The 21,701-nt window shown below is 46.3% G+C and overlaps 1 protein-coding gene across 5 annotated transcripts in view; it reads left to right on the top strand.

Annotated features, from left to right (window-relative positions):
* Nucleotides 1-8,209: 8,209 nt before the first annotated feature.
* Nucleotides 8,210-21,701, top strand: part of DCAF8 (DDB1 and CUL4 associated factor 8) — a 40,583-nt gene continuing 27,091 nt past the window's right edge. For 2 of the 5 annotated variants that reach the window (XM_032845694.1, XM_032845691.1), the window contains exons 1-2: nucleotides 8,377-8,494; nucleotides 9,368-9,440. The gene's annotated coding sequence lies outside the window, so the exon portion shown is untranslated. Of the gene's footprint in view, nucleotides 8,321-8,376; nucleotides 8,495-8,567; nucleotides 8,652-9,367; nucleotides 9,441-21,701 lie in introns of those variants that run through there. The other 3 variants (XM_032845693.1, XM_032845690.1, XM_032845692.1) reach the window with 2 other exon arrangements.

Here is a 21,701-nt window from a genome sequence, read left to right as displayed (position 1 = left end):
AGAGCTACAGGGTCCTACCACATTGAGTAAGTTTTTAGTAGGAGTCCCGTGGTCTGGAGTGTGCAGGGACATTCTCTGTAAGGCAAAGGGTAAGCTATTCCATCTTGTATCCTTTACTGCAGGAAAGAAGCCCAGTGCCGTGGTAGGCCTCTTCCAGTTTGGGAGGCCCCATATTCTGTACTTGGAAATGCGAGAAAGGCCCCTGCAGCAGATCCAGGCTACGACACAAGCAGCGCTGCTGCGTGGGCTGTGTGGCCTGGAAAATTCTGCGGTGCTAGAGGTGTCTGTGGTAGGGAAAGATGATGTGTGGATTCTAGGGCAATCCACAGTAGGAGAGTTCCAGTGTAGTTCTCTAGGGTTCTAGAGGAAGGCTGTGGCCTCTGCAGTAAAGAAAGTGTCATCATTCGAAAAGCATCTCCTAGCATACAATTAGGCCCCGATAGAGGTCAGTGCCTGACCACAAAGGATCAAGTGACTGTGTGACCAATTGCCCATAGAGCCCGCTGGTCATTGTGAGACCTGCCGGGTCATGAGATTGGGCGGATATACCAGCCGTCCGTCTTACAGCAGAAGTGGTGCACTTGGGAAGAAGCCCAAACACCCTCGGTGGGCACAGTAAGTGGAAATGAACAAGGGTCCCCAGGCCTCCGTTTACCTGTTTCTGTCGCATGGGGCTAGCTTCGTCCTAGCTCGTGCCTGTGGCGATGTCAGGATTCCTGCAACCCTTTGTCCAGGTCCGGTTGGAGGATGAGTTGGTTTGATACGTGAGGGCAAGACAGATAGGGACCATTGCTTCTCAGCAGCCCCATCTAGAGTGGTCCTGAGGGTCCATGATGAGAAATTCTCAACCAGTCGTTCTTCAGGCAGTGTAGCTGATGGCTTTGTGTGGAGAGAGAAGTGGCCTGAGGCCAGGGTATAGGTGAACTCACAGCCCGTGGGCTGGTTGGTCAGGAGCCCAGAAGGTGCAAGATAAGAAAATGCGGGAGAAGGTGTGGTGAAGAGCGTTTCAGTGGGTCTGTGTGACTGGGACTTGTTACAAAATTCACAAGAAAAGTGTTGACTAATAACCGCATGGACAGGACACTGGTCAGGAGCCTCACCTCGCAGGCTTCTTGCACAGGGTGCTCGCGAGAAGAATCACCTTGCCGGAGAGATGGATACTTACCCACCTGTTAGCACTGGACTCCTCTCCTGCCCACGGCTGACCTAGCTGTTTTTAAATACCTAACGGTCAGCTACAAAGCAGTGCTGATCCCCTAGCTCAGTACCACGGCTCAAGAAGAGCCCGCCACCTGGTGGCAACAGTTCGATGCTGGAAAAGTCACACCCGACAGCCTCCTCTGATCACGTATTTTCACTGTGCTTATCCTGCTGAAAATGCCTTAGCTAGTACTACCATCCAAAGGCTCAGAGACTTTGATCTACTGGTGTGGGATCCTGTATAATAATGCCTTGGAACAAGGGACCCATTTAATGACAAAGCAGGTGCAACAATGGGGACATGACAGTAGGGAATACTCTTCCTATCAAATACCTTTCCATCCAGAAGCTTCTGACCCAGTAGAGCCTTGGGATGGCCTTTGGAAGGTACGTTGGTGGTGCCAGTAAGAATGCGGTGCTGTCCTTTACAGTACAGTATAAACCGACATGACCATAATAGGGTGCTTCATCCTCAGCCCTTAGGTAGAATCCAAGAGTTCTGGGACCAAGGGTAGAAACAGAGGTGACCCTGTTCAGCATCGCTCCCAGTCATCTACTTGAGAAATTTTATGTCCTCTACCTGCAACTTTAAATTCTGTGGGTCTGGAGGTCCTGGTTTTGGCAGCAGGCTGGGGTGGGGTGGGAGAGCCTTCAATTAGGCTCAACATAAGAATCTCAATAAACTTAAAAATATGCTGTCTTCTGGTCACTTGGAGCTCCTAATGCCTGCAGGCTATCAAGCAAAGAAGTTCCCACACTGCCTGGGACGTAGGACTGCTGCTAATAGGACATGGAGAGGAAGATGCACGTATTATCCTTGAGATCTCTCTTGGTCCTCCTATACTCAGTTCTAACTGTAAATGAGGAAGGAAACAATTACGTCCTGATGAGGGCATGATCTCTAGGGCCTCAGAACCCTCAGCGATGAGGGTCTGGATTACTCTTGGATAAGCCATCTAGACTAATGGAAGTGCCAGTCAAGGAGGAGATGAATCTAGAATGGGTACTAGAGAAGGGAGATAATACCACACAGCTTAGGGACCCTTCTTGTACATGTCCCCCAAAATTGTGATTAACTTGAACACTGGAGAAACTGCCTGGATAGAATGAACGTGTACAAAGCATGTGGATCTGAGCAATGCTAGATAGAAGTGGACTGAAGTAAGCATTATTGGTACCCTGTCGAGATCCTCTTTACTAGGAAGTAGAAGTCTTGTCTGCAAATAGCTCACAGCTGCATCCTTTTGGGAATTGCCCTCTGTGCCGATGGAGCCACTTCTGGAAGTTCCTGGAAGGTTTTTGCCTCCCAGGGACAGCATCACAGACAATGGTACGATGCCATTTTCTGCAAAGAAGGCAGCTGGGATTCTGATAGAGATTGCATTATCAGTGATGACATGTAATCGGTAATTGTGTTATCAGCAAATGATTCTTCCCTCTTTCCTCAGGGTGGGGCAGATGTGCCATATATGTGCCAAAGAGTTCCCAGTGGAGGGTAAACTTAGGAACCCCTATCTTTACCTAACTTTCCCCCCTATACTGTCTTGCTTTCCTTACTCCGTTACAGGTTTTACTTGAGAGCACTCCCTCAATAAACCATTTGCACAAAATCCCTTTTTGAGCTCTGCTTCTAGGGCATCCAGGCCTAAGACAGTACAGTGGTGTCAACTAAAAGATAAGAATATGAGAAGTTCTGAGTTTGACAAAGGTAGAAGAAAGGTGAGTTCATTTTGGGAAAGTTAAACTACCAGTGGCTGGAAGAGAAGAGAACCTCCCCAAAAAAGGGCATCTATGAAAAATCTACAGCTAACAGTATACTCAATGATGAAAGTCTGGGTACTTTTCCCCTAAGATCAGGAACAACACAAGGATATCAGCTGTCACTGCTTCTAGTCAACACTGTGCTGGAGGTTCTGGCCAGGAAACCTAGGCAAGAAAAAGAAATAAAAGGCACTGAGATTGGAAAGGAAGAAATAAAGCCGTATTTGCAGATGGCATGACCTTGTATAGGAAATTCTAAGGACATAAGATCAGTTTACAAAAACCCATTGTACTTCTATCCGTTTGCAATGAGTAATCCAAAAATGAAGTTAAGAAAACAATCCCGTTCACAATAACATAAAAAGAATACTTGGGGGGAAAGAGCACTTGAGAGCAAATTTAACAAAAGAAGTGCAAACCTATACTGTGAAAAATACAAAACATTGTTGAAACAAGGGAGATCTAAATAAATGGAGAGGTATCTCATGTTCATGGAGCAGAATACTTAACATCACCAAGACGGCAGCACTCCCAAATGATCTGAGCACTCAGTGCTGTCCCTATCAGAGTCCCAACCGACTTCTTTGTGGGAATTGACTAGGTAATTCTAAAAATCACATGAAATTGTGGTGGACTCAGAAGAAAACAGTCCTGAAAAAGAAGGACTCACACTTCTTGATTTCAAAACTTACTACAAAGCAATGGTAATCAACACAATGTGCTATTGGCACAAGGAGAGACACAGACACTGATGGAATCGAATGAAGAGTCCAGAAATAAACATACATCTGTGGCCAACCGATTTTTGACAAGGGTGCCAAAACCATCTAGTGGGGAAAGAGCAGTTCTTTCAACGGTGGTGCTGGGACAACTGGCTAGCCACATCCAAAAGAATTGAGCTTAATCCTTACCTCACATTAGATAAAATTAAAATAGGCCAAAGACCTAAAAATAGTAACCAAAACAGTAAAGCTCTTAGAAGAAAACAGGGTTAAAACTGTTATAACTTTGGGCTTAGCTAGGGATTCTTAGATACGGAACCAAAAGCATGGAAAACAGAAGAAAAAAGATAAATTGGACTTAATCAAAACTAGAAAGCTTTGCGCTTCAAAAGACACCATCAAAAATGAAAACCCACAGAATGGAAGAAAATATTTGTAAATCATACACGTGATAGGGACTGGGATCTAGAATATATTTTTTTTATTTGACAGAGAGAGAGATCACAAGTAGGCAGAGAGGCAGGCAGAGGGGGAAGGGGAAGCAAGCTCCCTGCTGAGCAGAGAGCCCAATGCCAATGCCAGGCTCAATCCCAGGACCCTGAGAGCATGACCTGAGCTGAAGGCAGAGGCTTAACCCACTGAGCCACCCAGGCACCCTAGAATATATATTCTTGAAACTCAGAAATAGACAATTTAAAAATGGGCAAAGGATCTGATTAGACATTTCTTCAAAGAAGATGAAAATGTCTAATAAACATGAAAGATGCATGACATTGTTAGTCATCAGGGAAGTGCAAACCAAAATCACAGTGAGATACCACTTCCCATCTGCTAGGATGGCTGGAAATAAAAAGATAATCAAATATTGGCCAGGATGGGTAGAAACTGGAACCTTCATACACTGCTGGTGTGAACGTGAAATGGTACAATTGCTTTGAAAAACAGTTTCTCAAATGATTAAGCTTAGAATTAGCCACATGATCCAGAAATTCCACTTCCAGGTGTATATCTGAGAGAAATGAAGTATGTGTCCACACAGAAACTTGACCATGAATTTTTATAGCAGCATTATTCATAATAGTCTTAAGAAACAACCAAACTGTCCATCAGCAGATGAAGGGATACACGAGATGTGGAATATTCATACAATGGAACAATATTTGGTTATAAAAAGGAATGGAACACTGATACATGATACAACATGGATGAACTTTGAAGACCTGCTAAGTGAAAGAAACCAATCACACACAAAAATGTAGGAAGTCCAGAAGAGGGAAATCCATAGATTCAAAGTACTTGATGGTTTCTTAGGGCTGGAGGGGGATGGAAGATAGGGGATAATAGCACAGGGTACTGGATTTCTTTCTGAGAGGATAAAAATGGTGGAAAAGTGTGATGGTTGCACATATCTGTGAATGTACTAAAAGCTGTTCAATGGCACACTTCAAATGCGTGAATTGTATGTGAATTTCATTCTAATAAAGCGTTTTTCTTTTTTTTTTAAATGCCATTGGCTATCAAGTATGTGATTCTAAAGCTTGAAGGAGAAGCCTGGATTGGCAGTAAAGGCTTTGGGATCTGGATGGTAGTTTAAACTGTGAGAATGAATAAGATGAATAAGATCACTTTGGAAGTACATGTGGAGTGAAGACGAGGAGAAGCTCATGGAACAAACTGTCAAGAGGTATAAACGAACTGTGACATACATGTCACGGAAGTCTGTGAGATTGAGTTTTTAGAAGGGGTCAAGGATCATCACAACCTCAAACGCAATAGAAAAGCCCAAAATAAGATTTGGCGGTAAGAGCAATGGTGTCCATCGAAGCACAGTAACCGTGGCTCCGCTAACATCACTCTTGTTGGCAGTCTTAACCTCCGTGTTTCCCAATCCAGTGGTCAGTTTCCAGTCATCTTAACCTCAAACTCTTCAACAAGAATGACAGTTGATAGTGTCCTTCTTGAACCATTTAAGAAATGTGTTTTATAAGACCCCTTACTCTCAGGTTTTAAATTATGTTTCCTGGTTGCTTCTTCTAAATAAATTTTGCTGGATTTTTTTTCCCCACCCTGACCTTTACTAGTTGGCACTCCTTGGGATTAGAGGGTTCAGCCTGTATAGAGACTACTTTCCTTCCACATCAAGTAAGCACTCCCCACTCCACGGTTATATATGCCATTTATACCCTCAATTGTCTTCTCCTATGAACCTCAGATTCATATTTCAATTGTTTACTCAGTAGCTCCATTTGGAAATCTAAAGCCATCTCCAGTTTAACATGTCTAAAATAGAACTGGACATTTTTCAAAAAAAACCCAAAACAAAACAAAACAAAAAACCAACCAACCCTTCTGCTCCCCCCGCTCCTGCCTGGAGTTCTATCTCAGTAAATGGCATTACTACTTACCCTGTCACTCAGGTCAAAAAACCTGAGATAGCTTGACTCTTTATCTTGCACTTCATACTCAAACTATTAGCAAATCACCTCTGCCACCTTCAAAGTATGGCCTGAATCCAACTACTTTCTACCACGTCCAATGCAACACTAGTCTTGCAGATCTTTTGCAATAGCTTCCTAACTGGTCTTTCAGCTTCTGTTTTGCTTCCCTTCGGCGGTTTTCAAAGAAGCAAGCAACCAGAGTAAGTCTCTTTACTTATAAATCAGATCGTGTCAGTTTTTTACTCAGAATCCTTCATGGCTTTCTAGCACTCTTTGGAGATAAAATCCAAAGCCCACATCATGTATCTCCAAACTAATTAATTGCCTCCCTGCTCCTCGGCCACGCTGGCTTCCCCGCTGTTCTTTGGGTACACCAAGCACACTCAAGCTTCAGGTCTTTTTACCTTATTGTTCCCTCTGCCTGGAAGGTTCTCTCCCCTGTGTATGTGGTTCACTCTCTCACTTCAAATCTTTATTCAAATGTCACCCCAGCAGAGGGACTTCCCTGAACCCCCTCTGTGAAAGAGCACATCTACTCAGGTGAACCCTGCTTTACTTGCAGCTAGTCTCCATGACCTTAATATTTTCGTGTGTGTGGCACTGTCTTCCCCTTACACTCCCAACCCTGCACTGAGAAATAAGTTCTGTGAATGCAGGCACCTGGGTTTGTTTTTTTCACTGCTTCAGCCCCAGTACCTAGAACAGGGCCTTACATGCTACAGGAATTCAACAGATGTTGCCGGAGCGAATGAAAGAATGAATAGAGTGGTAAGGCATCAGAGAGCTACTTTGTGCTCTGGTCCTCTTCTAGATGCTGGGGTTACAACGATGAGAAAGATAAAGTCCCTGCCGTTACAGAGCTTATATTCTATTAATATACTTAGATTACAGATACATAATTATAGGTTAGGTGTTCACAGATTTTTAAAAAATGTTAGGAAAAAACAATGCAGGGTTAGGGGACAGAGAAGGATGGCAGCGTGTGATACCATTTGCGTTGGAACAGTCAAGAGCTGCCACCCAGAAATAGGATTTCAGTAGAGATCTGAGTGGAGGGAGCCAGTCTGGTAAAGATCTGGTAGGCGACTATCCCAAAAACGGGGAACAAATGCAGAAGCCTTAAGGGTGGGCCTTGTTTTGGCTGGAGTTAAGAGCAGAGAAAGCCAATGGGGCTAAGCCAGAGGCAGGCGGCATGGGAGGAGATGAAATCAGAGAAACAGGTGCAACAACACGTGAGGCCCTCTTTGGAAGCCATTGTGATCATTTTTTTTTTTTTTTTTTAATGTGTGATGAGGAAGATTTGGGGTAATAATATGACCTGACTTGCATGTTAAAAGGTCACACTGGCTGCCTTCTGTCTAACTGACAGGTAAATAGTGGAAGCAGACAAACCAGCTAGGTGTCCATTGCGACAGTCTAAGTAATACATAATGACATAACAGCATGGTAGCGATAGAGGAGGTGAAAGGGGTCAGCTGCTTGCACCCAGGCCGGTCCAAATCCCCGCTCCTGGCAGTCGCCTTTCCAGACCTCTGCAGGCTCCCTTCGGGCGTCCGAACCGAGCAGAGCGCACAGCACCAAGGCCATGCTGGGGAACCCACCGCCCAGCACCCGCCTTCGGACAAACAGCCGCTGGAAGAGCTCCGCGGCACCCTGAGCTTCCGAATCCCTTTTCTGAATCTGGAAAGGGGGGAATGGAAGCTCTCTTAAGGGGAAACGGGTCTCGAAGGTGCAGAAACACTGAAGAAAACAAGGTCCTCAAAGGAAATGGGGTTATCAGAGGAAACCCAGCGACAACCGCCTGCTCCCAGTATCGAAAAGCAGGGCAAAATGGAGGCCGCCCAGGAGGTCGCCCGCCACCCCGCCAGAAACGAAGTTTATTTCCACCACACCACCGCAACTCGGGGAGGCCCCCAGCTCACGTCCGCTTTGCCAGCGCGAGGAAAGCGAACCCCCGGAACCCGCCGCGAGAGCAACTCCGTCTCCCGGGAGTGCGCACGCGCCCCTCGCTCTGTTTTCCGTTGGTCCTAAGCCCCGCCCCTTCTGCGTCCTCCGAGGAGGGTTGGGAGCCGTGAGCTCGCGCGACCACTCTTCCCTCAGTCTCCTCCAGCACCTCGTCGCAAACGGGGCCGGAAAGCGTGGCGGCGCAGGCGCAGGCGCCGAGAGCGGAGGCGGTGGTGGTGGCGGCCGCTGGCCAGTGTAAGATGGCGGCGGCGTTGGTGGCGGCAGTGGACGGGGCGGCTGGGCCTGGAACAGTCGGAGCAGCCGCTGGCAGAAGGATGACCCAAGACGGGAAGCGGGCTCCTGAGCCTCGCCGGCTCCCGTGCTTGTAACTGCCCCAGCCGGACACCCCCCCCTCCCTTGACCTATCCGGTCCGTGTCTCGTTCCGGCTTGGCCTCCTGACCCCCTCGCCCCCGGCCCGCTCCCCGTCAGGATAAGTTGGATTCCTTTCCCGAGCTCCCGGGGCTCAGGTCTGTTCTTGGCCCTGACCCGAGTCTCCGCCGGGAAGACTGGCTGCCCTTGCCTCAGGTCAGCCCTGGGGTTGCCCCCAAAAGCCTGCCCCGCAGTCCTCAGGAACGTCTTGCTCCATGGGGTGACCCGTTTGTGTGCGCGTTTTTACCCCTTAGACCGGGGGAAGCGGTGCGGTGCGTCTCCCCGTCACCTCGGGGCCACCGCGCAGTGTGCCCCCTCCCCCACCGCGAGTTCTCGGGCCCGGCACCTTGTACGGAAGGCCGAGGTCCAAGTCAGTTGTTGCCGTCGGCTCTTGTTCCCTTTGTAATACAATTCTGGCAGCTTGCTTCCCCTCACCCGCAGACCTTCCAGGGCACCGCAGAACCGTACCATTTGCTCCCTGTTAGTTGGAAAGCATCTGGTGGCTTGAATTTCTGACTCATATGATTGTTGCTGGAGTCCTGTAAACAAACCGGCACCAGCGCTATCACATTCTCCCCGGGATTTCCCCTGCTCTGTGGCTTCTTGTGGAGAGGTTTGCTTATGGGTTAGCGTCGGAAGGCTTCAGGTTTTCCTTTTAGGTGGCTTTTCTACGTGTCGGTGGAGCCGGGAGATGACTTCCCTGGTTCATTTTATTCCTGTTAACTGGGTGGGTTATTTGTTCAGTAGCTCGAGCTACTCTGGTTTTAAATCGTTCTGAGGAGGTCTAAAAGGACTCTGAGATGTATTCCTAAATATTTTTATTGTGATGTTCGGTAGAGATACTTTGCCATTTAAACTTTAACTTTTCTCAGCCCTTCAGTGAATCAAGAGACCTATTTTCTCAGGAGCTCAGCCTGGCCCTACTTCAGTGATAAAGAAGGAAAGGTGAGTAGGAGTTGAAGGCATTTGAATTCCTGAACCCAAGACAGACCCTACGCTGATGCTCAAGTGCTGACCACTGAAGTCTTAAAATTCCTGCCACAGGATCCCAGAGTTGGGGTATTGTTGTTGGCTGCGTTCCAGCTCTGGTTAAGTTACTTTGACAAGTTTTACTGGCTGTGGGCATCTTGACTTTCTGTCCTAAACTATTGCTGTGTATCTTCAAATAACCCCAGTGAAGCCTACACGTCCGTGTTTCTCCCTCTTGGTGGGTCGTGATTCTTACACTGTTAAAAGCTGGAAACTCGCTTGCCCGAGTTCTGGCCTCTTGTCAGATCCAGTCTCTTCCCTTCTCGGGGTTTGGGACTGTTGTTTCTGTTAGGGGTGAATCCAGCTGCTCGTGAGGCTGGGAAGTGACGGTGCCGTCAGTTGGTGTCTGAGTTCAGTCCACCTCCGAATTCCAACTTTTCAGGACATAGTAAATTGGGGGTTAAAAAAATTCGGCTGTTCTTTTATATTTGTTCTGAAGAGTTTTTGGTGAGTGGGGCAGTCATCCCGTGCATTTAGCAGCACGGGCCAGGGTCCAAGAGGGAGTCCGAGCATTCTTGTAAATGTAACTTTTGTAGGACTCTTAGGTTTCTGCTAGCAGAGAATAGTGCTGTGGTTGGCGTCCATGGGCTGTGACAGGAGAGCTGAGTGGCTCTGGAAGGTCTGCCTGGCTGATTGTTCATACCTTCATGCCAGGTAGTCGGTAAAGGCTGAGCGTGACACTGGGAAGTTTTGTTCCTCGTGGTGTCCTCATTAGAGAATGAACTGGAATAAGATTATTATTGGTGGCATGTATGTGTATCAGTAAGGTATAAAAAGATAATTCGCCTTTGACAGCTGGACAGACCTGAGTTTAAATACTAAGATTTATTGGCCCCGTGACCTTGGGCAAACTACTAAAACTTTGACTCTTAATTTCCACATCTCTCAAAGTGGGATAATGCCACTTACCTCCTGGGGTCATTGTTAGTATTGTATGAGGGAACCTGTGTTAAGCCGTTCAATGCCTAACATAGGATGGACATTTAAAAAAAAATGTTTTCTTTACACCATTGCTGGGGCTTTGAGTTTGAGTAAGGTATGCATTAGTCTACGCTTCTTTGCATTCTGCTTTCGAACATGTTTTCCTCTTTTTTTTTTCTTTAAATCATTTGTAATTGGTCAGCGTAGATACATGCTTTGTGGGTACACACCTACAGTTGTCGTCTGAACACGATTGAGGTCTGTGTGGTGGGGGTTCGAGGTCCGAGGACAGCGGAAATGTTACATGTCCGTCTGTGTGTGTATCTCTCAATGCATTCTCAGACGAAACTTCAGTACCTTCCTCAGTTCGTTGCTGCCTTCCTCCTGGTCTCTGGTAGTGCACGTGATCAGCGTTGACACAAGGATTGTAGTTCCTCCCCTTGCTGTTTCCGTGGTGTTCGTCGCCTCTGCTCCAGCTCCCCGTTATGCTTTTTCCTTTTTGCCTTGAAGAGAATACATTTTTTCTGAGCTATCGGGCTCTGCAGTGATCCTCATCAGTAGATTATCAGAGGACTAGACCGTGAGACGGTCTCCTTGTTCTTGGGAGTGAGTCTGGGCCGGGCAGCAGGGAATGCAGAGCATTTTATTTGATCTCTGCAGCTGGACCATCTTAGCAGTATGATGGCAAAGATGCAGCTTTTTAACCTCATGTTGGCTTTTCTTCTACATCTTTTTGGGGGAGGTAAGGGCAGATGAAAATTCAAAGTGTTGATAATACTGCAGTGAAATCAACTGTATCCATTCAGGCCAATGATCAAACTAGAGTTGATCAGCTTTCATTACCACCATCCAGGGTCTGAGCTCTCCCTGTTGAAAAGTCGACTTTTGGATGGAGGGTTTTGAGGTGGGCCGAGACCGCATTTTTTTTATTTGTGTTTTTATGAGATCTGGAGATCTGTGTTGGGGGAGTGGGGTTGGGAGGAGAAAAGGACATACGTTGAAAGAGACATAACTTTGCTCTTCTCTGTGTGCTGGGTAAGAATCCCTCCTCCCCCAGGGGTTTCCCATTCTGAACTCCAGGTGACATCTTTGTATCCAGTGAACCAGTATTCTTAATCCCCGGCCACAACTGTAAAATTCTTACCTTCTGAAGATGCTTTATATTTCAGAGCGTTGCATAAGAATTGTCACATCTTGTTAGGAAGTATTTCCTAGTATGGCTGAAGTGGGAGGCCAGTTTGCTTGTGACCTTAATTCCAGCCACCAACCTGACAGGGCATTTTGTTCAGCTGTCTGTGGAAAGCATAGGAATCAGTCCCAGGGCTGTGATCCTTAGTGTTGCCTAGAATCAACCTAAGACGGAAGCTTGTCTTCAGAGAGAGCTAAAAGCAAGTGGCGTTTTTGTTGCCAGTTTAAAACAATACTGACATTTCAAGAGCAAAAGGACTCTAGGAGAAGACGTTCTGCAGACGTGCGCCCTGTTGTGGCTGACTGAGACCTTCAGGCTTTCACACTCTGGGTCCTGTGTTCTAGCAGGTGAGTTTACAGGCTTTTAAAAGCATGGGGTGACTAATGAAACTTTGTTTTCAGGAGACAGATTTGTTTCTGGATTGTTTCTACCATAGGAAAGTTATTCTTTTTTTTTTTTTTTTAAAGATTTTATTTATTTACTTGGCAGACAGAGATCACAAGTAGGCAGAAAGACAGGCAGAGAGAGAGGAGGAAGCAGGCTGGCCGCTGAGCAGAGAGCCCGATGCGGGGCTCGATCCCAGAACCCTGGAATCATGACCTGAGCCGAAGGCAGAGGCCCAACCCACCGAGCCACGCAGGCGCCCCAGGAAAGTTATTCTAAACCTGTCTAGGAATGGTCCAGATTATAAAAAACAGAGTTATCCAGAGAGCTTTTTATTGCATACCATTGGTGTTTAAAGTTAGTTTTTAAGATTGAATTAGCTTTTTCTTTTTTAAAAACAAATTATCAGTAAGCCAAGATAATCTACTTACTGTCACCCAATCTGGAACCCAGGCAACTAACTGAAAGAATTAAATCGGCAACAGACGTGGAGGTGGTGACATGTGTATGTTAATGTCAGAGCCAGATGCCAGTGATTTTGGCTTAGCTCTGCAGTAATACGGAAAACTTCTAATCTTAATGTTGTGAATATAATAGAGAAACTTTGTCACTGTTAAGCTTGGTCAGAAATTCTTGTTTACTTGATTCAGTTATTCTCTTGGAGATGGAAGTCCTTGAAAGGTCTTTGAAAGTTAGTGTGCAATGAATTTTGCGAATCGGTCACACTTCTCTACAGCAGGCTTTTATCTCTGTCTCCGTAGGACATAGTTTCTGGGCCAGAGCCCACTTTCTCAAGTGCTTGTCTTAACCTCTGGAATGTGTACGCTGAAGATAAATTATTGGACTGAGCCTGCTCTGAGTTTGCAGGTAGGGCGGAGGAGTGATTAATATGACAAAGATGGCATCTTATTACTGAAAGGTGGCGTGTCTAACGGATCGGGTTACTGCGGACATTTTTGGTGTTACACCTGAGAGCCTAGGTGTGTGCTCTCGTCCTCCGATGGTACTGTTTGAGGAGGTCTTGCGAAGTCCTAAAGCGAAGCATCCGTGTTTGCCTCTCGTGTCCTTCTGTCGTTCTTGGTTTGTCTTAGCCATCTGGAGATCTGTGTAAGGGGTAGCCAAGAGCCTGCGTTCCTCTGGTGTACTTTAAGCCTTGCCACATTACCAGACCCGTTTTAGCTTACTGGGGTCCCCACGTTAGACTCTCTGCTCTCACCTAGTGCAGGTAGGAGGGCACTTCCGGATGTCGTTAGCCTTCCTGTTCTTACTGTTTCATTGTCCCTTGTATCTTTGGAGCATCCTATTCCGAGTCCTTTCCAGTGACTAAAGAGCACTCTGAGATGGGAGTGGTAAAAGCTGGTAGTGGGGGTGGATTCTGACGTAAAGGTAAATCTGGAAATTGTGGAAACACAGTGGAGTTTCCTTAGAAGTGACTTTTCCTTAGGATCATTTAAATTGAGGTAATATGGGTTTCAGTACAGTCAGAAAAAATTCCTTAGTTGTATTGCTGCGACGGGACTTAAGAGCTGGTGTGTGCTCCTGCCGTACTCGGAAACACCGTTATTAGAGTCAAAGCCCGTGAACTGCAAACGCGGGGCATTTGGTCTTACCAACAGGGAGGGAAGGGACGAAGCGAGTTCCCTGTTCATCGTGTAGTCGATGCAGGGGTTCCTTGTTTTCTTCTTCATCGGCGAGGATCGCTTTGAAGTTCTCATCTTGGCTATCCAGGGAGCCCTCAGGAGGGAGAAGAACTAAAGAGTGCGAGGGTTGTGTTTTGGGCACCTGGGTATTTTGGTTTACCGTAGTTCATAGAGTGTGAGTGTGCTCGAGGGATACTGACGGAGCTCCCTGGTTCTTTAAAAGGCCAGTGAGCAGGGAAGCAGCTTTTATGGACTTGGAACCGTGTGCTCCGTGATGCGCAGTGTCTGTCGTTCCTGAGTGGTGAAGCCCCGGCTTCTCTAGGAAGTGCGGTCTGCAGAAATGAGAAGCTGGAAAAATAATGCGCATCCCTGCTCTGTACAGACAGGCTCTTTGCAAAAATGTCTCTAATTTTCTAAACCAGCTCCTGCAGAGTAATGGTATTGTCCCACTTTATGGAAAGAGAAACAGACCCAGACCCAAGTGGTAGAATCAGAACTCAAACCCAGCTCTGACTGACGCTGAAAGTCCTTTGTTATTATACCTGGTGCTGCCTTTAGAAACCTGGGCTTTCCCGTGCCCACCAGTGAAACAAATGAGCTGGAAAGAAGAGTTCGGTATTTCTTATAAAACATATGTGAAGTGAAAAGGTCTGTCTCCATGACAGTATGAATAAAAACATTTCTGAATTGTTTAAACACGGGTCTCAGGTTGTGATTAACTGGTAGCCTATTGAGTTTTTTAAGGCAATAACTTGAATGGACGTAACTACACTGAAGGAGATAGCTGAAGCCTTTTTTGATCCTTGAAGAGGGAGAAAATGGCATTTTCCCTTCAGTCTGAAGGTATCTCCACAGAACTCTGTTCTGACTCTCAGAGCCTTTCCTCACTCTGCCTCTTCCTGTACTTCTCTGAAGCATTTGCAGTGTGGATGGTCCCCACCTTCTTGAAACCTTCCTGTCTCTTGACTTCCAAGATGTTTGACATTCATTATTCCTTCTGCTCTCCTGCGCATTTTGCAATCTCCCTCTTATTTCTTTTCCTAAGGGTAGGTGTTCCCCAAGGTTCTTTCCCTTGGACTCTCTCACCTTTGTTGGGTACTTAACTTTTTTTTTTCTTTTTTTAGTGAGGTATAATTTATAAGGTGGTTGATTTTGAAGCTTCTCTGTACAGTAGTTCCCAAGTCTGTATCTCTGACCCTGATTTCTTAAATTCCAGACCGACCTTTGTTTTCTAGTACCTTCCTGACATGTCAGCTTGGATTTTAAACATAATCAAAGTCAAATTAATCTCTTCTCCCATACATGCCAGCTTCTCATTTATGACGTTGATTCTCCCTGGGCACCCGGACTCCGACTTGCCCTTTTGATCTTGGGGGCCTCGTAACTACTGTCAAGCCCAGGTATGGCCCCCTCTGCCTTGGCAGGGTCCTCCTGTCACTTCCCTTCTCGTTCCCTCTGCCGGTAGCCCCAGACAGGCGCTCCGTGCTTTTTACCTCAATGGCTGTGGACACTTTTAAACTTGTTTCTCCTTCTTTTTCTGTCCGTTTCAGTCCCATCTTGCTAATCTTGACAAAATAATTTTCTTGACACCCCCCCCCGCACCCCTCCACGCAACTTAACTGATGAGCTGCGCCCCACCCCCTGGCCCAGACAGACAGGGCCATACCAGGTTTTTCATCTTGCACGTATCTCCTCGTCCTTGTCCTGGTCTTTCTCCGCTTCACCCCCTGAAATCCTATCTTCCCTTCAAAGCCGAGTTTATCTTTTCTTTTTTTTTTTTTTTTTTTTTTTATGATACTGATGCTGGCATCCCTCGTGTCCTCGTTGTATACTCATTTTTCCGACTGATGAGTGGCTGCGGAAGGGATTCAGACTGCCTGGGCCGGGTTTGTAGCTCCTGTGGTGCCTTGTAGGCTGTTGCCTTACTAGCTTGCCCGTGCATCGTTGGGCCACTGGGTGGTGTCAGAGGCCTAGGATGTGGGTACGCAAGGGCCCCTGGCGTGCTGGACAGTTAGGGGCCCTGTGCTGTCAGATCTTCCGCACAGCACGGAGAGGGCTGAATTTTCCTGATCCAGAAACACTTACAGTTTCCTTCCGTTCCTCTGCCCAGCGTGCCGGGGGAGACCGTAGTATACTTACCTCCTCTTAGTGCCTCAGAGGGAGTGGCCCCGCACTACAGGCCTGTCCCCCTGAAGCATGTTGTATGTCGCCTGAAGTTCAGTTTCCTTGGGGTTATCCTTTGAATTTCAGTGCCCGGAGTTCTCTGATTAATAAACACCGCACTGCTGGAGCGTCGCTGGCGGTGGGAGTCGGAAGTTGGCTGAGGAAGTGTTTATTGTGAAGTAGAGAAATAAGGTGAGGAGAATGAATTTTAAATGAGCCATTTCAGCTTGAAAACCACAATTGGGGATGGGGAAAGTAGGTCTGGTTGATTCCAGTTCTTTTTTTTTTTTTTTTTGGTAGGATTTTATTTATTTATTTGACAGAGAGAGAGAGATCACAAGCAGGCAGAGAGGCAGGCAGAGAGAGAGGGGGAAGGTCTGGTCGATTCCGGATGGACACAGAGCCCAGGGCAGAAAGGCAGATTTGTCCTGTAGATGGAGATGGGGCCTGAACAGCTGTCCTGTTACGGGTGTGTTGGGACGTCTGTCCTCCCAAGAGGAGCCAAACACTGTGACTCTCAGATGTCTGTTCTGCTAATAACTGAAGTATTTTCTACCACCATTTGTCGGTTTCAGAGGAGATTCTAAAACTCTGTCTACTTTAAATATGGGTGTTGATGTAGGAGAGCTTGGTGCTTAAGTTGCAGAGGGAGGCGCGCCAGACCAGACTGCCGGGCTTATGTAAGGCACGGGGGCTCATGGGGCCGGGTGAGCCAGGTCTCAGTAAAAGGAATCGGGGATGGTAATGTTTGTAGTTGTTGATGCTCCCGTTGGGCCTGAGGTGAGGAAGAATTATCACACCCATTTTCCTAGACTCCAAAGGAATGAAAGTGAAATTTAATTTGAGAGAAATTTAAAAAATAAATTTAAAAGCATTAAGTATACAAATTGACAGCACAACCACAGAACTATTTTAAACTCCTTCAAGCTCCTGATGCTTTTAGTTGTCACCAAGACAGAGGGGTTGGAGTCTTTTTATAAGTTTAGGATTCATCTTGCCTGTCATGGTGTTGCTGGGAAATCACAGGTGGCTTCTGTTGCAGCCAAACTCCTCCCATACTTTCTTTTTCGAACAAGAACTGATATCTCGCTCTCATTTACTGTGTCATATTGAGCACTTTAGCCAGTGTCTATTAATAGTCACAGCGTTAAGAATTTAGTATTTTTAATTTTATTCTAATTATTATTACTTTTTTAAAGTAGGCTCCATACCTAGCATGGAGCCCAGCACAGGGCTTGAACTTGTGACCCTGAGATCAAGACCTGCGTGGAGATCGAGAGTCGGGTGCTTAACCAGCTGAGCCACACAGGTGCCCCGACCCTGAGAATTTAGTATTTTCAATTTTAATTGTTGGGCTTTGTTCGTCATTAACACTTTGCCCGACTTCTTCCTCCCACATCCCTTTTCTTATTCCCTTTTTATTGGCCACAGTTTTTGAGGTATCATTTACATACATGTAAATTTTTTTTTTTTTTAAAGATTTTATTTATTTATTTGACAGGCAGAGATTACAAGTAGGCAGAGAGGCAGGCAGAGAGAGAGGAGGAAGCAGGCTCCCCGCTGAGCAGAGAGCCCGATGCGGGGCTCAATCCCAGGACCCTGGGATCATGACCTGAGCCGAAGGCAGAGGCTTTAACCCACTGAGCCACCCAGGCGCCCCCATACATGGAAAATTTACACCTTTTTTCAGTGACTCATTCCGTAGATTCTGACAAACACACAGTCACATGACACCACCAAGGTGGAGGCATAGAACAGTTCATCACTTCCAGAGGTTTCCTCATACCTGTTCTAGGTCCGTTCTCTTCCCGCACCCCCGGCAACTGCTCTTCTGTTTGTCCATATCGTTTATTTTGCTTAGCATGTCCGTGAATAGAATCATACCACGTCGCTGTCAGGGTCTCGCTTCTGTGACAGAGTGTGACATACCTGCCACCCATCTGCATTGCTGTGTTTCACTAAGTCACTCCTGTTTGTCGCTTGGTAGATGGATCACAACTTACGTATTATCTATGACATGGTTGGAGAATATTTGATTGTTCCTGGTTTTTGGTGAACCTAAATAAAGCCACTAAAGAAAACATTCACCTGTAGGTTTCTGGATGAACGTATATTTTCTTTTTTTTTTTTTTTGACTATGTACCTGAGTGGGATTCCTGGGTTGTATGGTAAGTTTGACTGTGTAAAAAACTTCCAAACTATTTTCCAAAGTGACTGCAATTTTGCATTTTTGCCAGCAGCGTGTGGGACTTGAGTTGCTCCCTTCCTTGTTAGCACTTGATAAAGGAAGCTTTCGTTATTATTATTTTAATAAATTTTAGCCATTCTAATAGGCGTGTAGAGGCTTATTATAGTTTTAGTTTGTATTTCCCTCATGGCTGAGGGATGTTGAGCCTCTTCTCAGGTGACCGTTATTTAGCTGTGAGAAGTAGATTTTGGCTGCTGCCCTCTAGGAAACCATCTTTTGCAGATATTTTCTTCCAGTTCATGGCTTGTTTTTTCATTTTCTTAGTAGTGTCTCTTGAAGAATAAATTTTTAATTTGGTAAGTCCAGTTTAATTTTTTCTTTCACAGCTTGTGGGGGGCTTGTTTTGTTTTGTTTTGAGTCATTGTCTTAAATATTTGCCTAACCTGTGTCACAAGCATTATCTTCCTTGTTTTCTTCTGGAAGTTATATGGTTTGAGCTTTTTTTAAAATTTTTTATTTTTTTATTTTTTAAAGATTTTATCTATTTATTTGACAGAGAGGGAGATCACAAGTCGGCAGAGAGGCAGGCAGAGACAGAAGGGGAAGCAGCTCCCTGCTGAGCAGAGAGCCCAATGTGGGGCTCAATCCCAGGACCCCGGGATCATGACCTGAGCTGAAGGCAGAGGCTTTAACCCACCGAGCCACCCAGGCATCCCTATTGTTTGAGCTTTTATGTTTAGGTCTATGATCCATTTTGAGTTAGTTTTTGTATATTGTACAACTTAGGAGGAAAGGTTTTTTTGTGGGTTTCTTCTTGCCTTTTTTTCCTTTTTTTTCTTTTTTGCATTTGGATGTCCTGTTGTTCTGGTATATGTGGTCTCTTACACAGATCTTTCCTCAATATTGAGAAAAGAACCCCCCCCCCACAGTGGTTTTAAACAAGAAATGTTTGGTACCTCTTCCACAAAATACACTGTATTAACTGCCCCTTTGCTTGGTTTTTAGTTAATAATTTATCATATATTTGGTTAAAAATTTAAAGCCTTTTTATTAATGCAAGAGATATCTAGGTCATTGGAATTTCTTGGGTAGAAATTAAAATGACACCTGGATATTTTTTTTCCCATCCCCCAATAGTTTACTCTTTAACCTTCAGTTTGGCAGGGGTTAGGGTTATTTTTAGAGTGTAGGCAGTAGAGCTAATCTAATTAAACTCCCCCAGCTACCTGGGACAGTGAGCTCATCAGCTCTTCCAGGCTGAGATTGGTTTGCTCTGGACTGGATTTTACATGGCAGTTCATCAAGATAAAAGCAGTGGATTGTTGGGAATGTAGTGCATGAAGAAGGCAATTTATGTTTGGGTCAAGTTTGGTCCCTAACTTCTGATTCTTTTTTTTTTTTTTTTTTAAGATTTGTCCATTTATTTATTTGACAGAGATCACAAGTAGGCAGAGAGGCAGGCAGGGGTGAGGGGGGGAGAGCAGGATTTGGGGCTCGAGGGCAGAGAGCAGGATTCGGGGCTCGATCCCAGGACCCTGAGTCATGAACGTGAGCCAAAGGCAGAGGCTTAACCTAACCCACTGAGCCACCCAGGCAGCCCCCTAACTTCTGATTCTTAAATAAGATTAATTCTTCAGTGCTGAAGGAGATTCTAGAGGGGCTCCTGTACTTGAGACCCAGGGCGCCGTCATAGCGTCTTGCCTCTTAATTTGGATACTTTAATTCCTGCCTCAGAGTTGAGACGGTTTTAAATTTCTTTATTCTGATAGAAATGTAAACAATAAGAATAACAGATCATTTCCAAAGTGATTGTATTTTATTGTCATCATTTCTTGACTTTTTAAAAAAGTGGTCCTCCAAAGGGGAAGGTGTGTACCCCAAGGAGTATTGAAGGTGACACGGTGACGTATAGAAAAAGTATGTCGGCACTTGTTTTTTTTTTTCCCTAGAAAAATTAAGCTTCGTGTTCGATGTGACTCGATTAGATGTGTGGTGCACATGCACGCATACTGAGGGCTCGTGGTGGAACTTGCCGCCCGTCGCGGTTCGCGAGCAGCGTTGAGAGCACTGCTGGAGCGCATCCTGCTGCAGGACTTTTCCCCGGAATTCTGCTTAGGTGCGCTGCCTCTGCGGTTACGGTCTAGTTTACAGAAAGAGAAAATGAATCTGGAGAAGGTTAAGTAGCTCACCAGTGGTCAGAAAGGATGCTAGTGGCTTCGCTGGTACTACAACCCGGGACTAGTTTTCGGTCTAGAACTAGTTTTGCTAAACTTTGTGGCCCCTAAAACGTGACCTTGAGAAGCTGTCCGCCTGCCAGCTCAGGGATGGAACAGAGTTGGCGTCGGCGCGCACAGGGTTGTCCCTGTTTCTGAATTTGCGGTACATTCTGTCAACTTCTTCCCAAAGCAAAGATCTCTTTTTGTGAGAGCCTTAAACCATTTTCCCCAGAAGACTGCTCTGCAGCCCCTCAGTGTGAGTGGAACCATACGGCTCCGCTCTTCCTGCCTCTCGGGGCAAGGAGCCCTGGCTGCTCCCGGCCGTGGGGCTACGAGAGCAGATGCGTCCTCTAGCGCCTTGCGGGTCTGCGTCTCGGGCCGTTCAGTGTTGAGCCAGGGTCTCTGGAGCCGCTGTCTTCTTCCGAAGGTGATCATGGTGGGGTGGACAGTACGGTGAGGTGGAGAGGTGAGAAAGCATCAGCGCTCTTCTCAGTTGACCAGAACGTGTGCTTATGACCTGAGTGTTTAATCGTAACGAAGTAGCACACTTGCTTTCCCACCTCAGGAGACGGGCAGCGGAATTAACCTCAACCCTAGGTGGGGAAGAAGCTATTGCGGGATGCTGGAGAATGTAAACAGGGCCCCCCGCCCCCCCGGGCAGGAAAGAGCCAGTGCCGTGTGAAGCGTGCTGTGCAGAAATACCTCCTTGGAGTAGGAGGAGGGAGACAGCCTGCTCTGCAAGCCGCGGCCTCACAAATCTGTGCTTTGTTGGCGTCGTCTCCCAGCACCCTTCCAGGGCCTGCCTCGGACTCGGCCTCGGTCCTACCCGTGCGTTGCTTCTACTCCCCCGCGCTGGCCTGCGGAGCAAGCTTTGGGCAGCTGTCTCTTGGCAGGGGACACTTTTTGAAGCAACTTGGATTTCTGTAGAGGAGAGTAGGGGGTCAGGATAGGGATGGGGCTGCTTCTGGGATAATTGTTGTGGGAATGAAAGGGCTGTTGAAAGATTAGAAGCCAGTGTGCCTGGGTACGAGGACCGGAGTCATAATCATACTTTGTCTTTGACCAGTGCCTTTTGTCCAGGCACTGAAAGGGCTTAACAAAATTCTGGCCTGAATAATATTATTCTTTGCTCTTTGGAATTTGCTCGAGGTGGGAGTGAGGCCCTGTAAAAATAATGTGTTACAGTGGTATGAAAGGAAAAAGGCTAGGTACCCCAATTCACAGACAGGCCTTCGCCAAACAGGTCTGGTGAGAGTTGGCGGAATTAGATGAAATAACGTTTACCACTTTTGAGATGGATTGAGTTGGTTTCATGGAAATGTGGCCCTTTTCTTCCCCAGCTGTGGACTTGGTGGCTTCGTTGTAAGAGGAAAAAAGAAACCTTTTCGGTTCTTTCTTGGGGAAGGGTGCTCCTGAATTCTCATTTGGCTCTGCCTCTTACAATCCTTAGTGTCTGTGCCTGTAAGATCAGAGCTT

This window comes from Lontra canadensis, unplaced genomic scaffold (assembly GCF_010015895.1).
Source record: "Lontra canadensis isolate GAN:19392208 unplaced genomic scaffold, GSC_riverotter_1.0 scaffold168, whole genome shotgun sequence".
In the NCBI taxonomy this organism is placed as follows: Eukaryota; Metazoa; Chordata; class Mammalia; order Carnivora; family Mustelidae; genus Lontra; species Lontra canadensis.
Note: the sequence above shows the minus strand (reverse complement) of the source record. Positions and strands in the feature narration are given on the sequence as shown.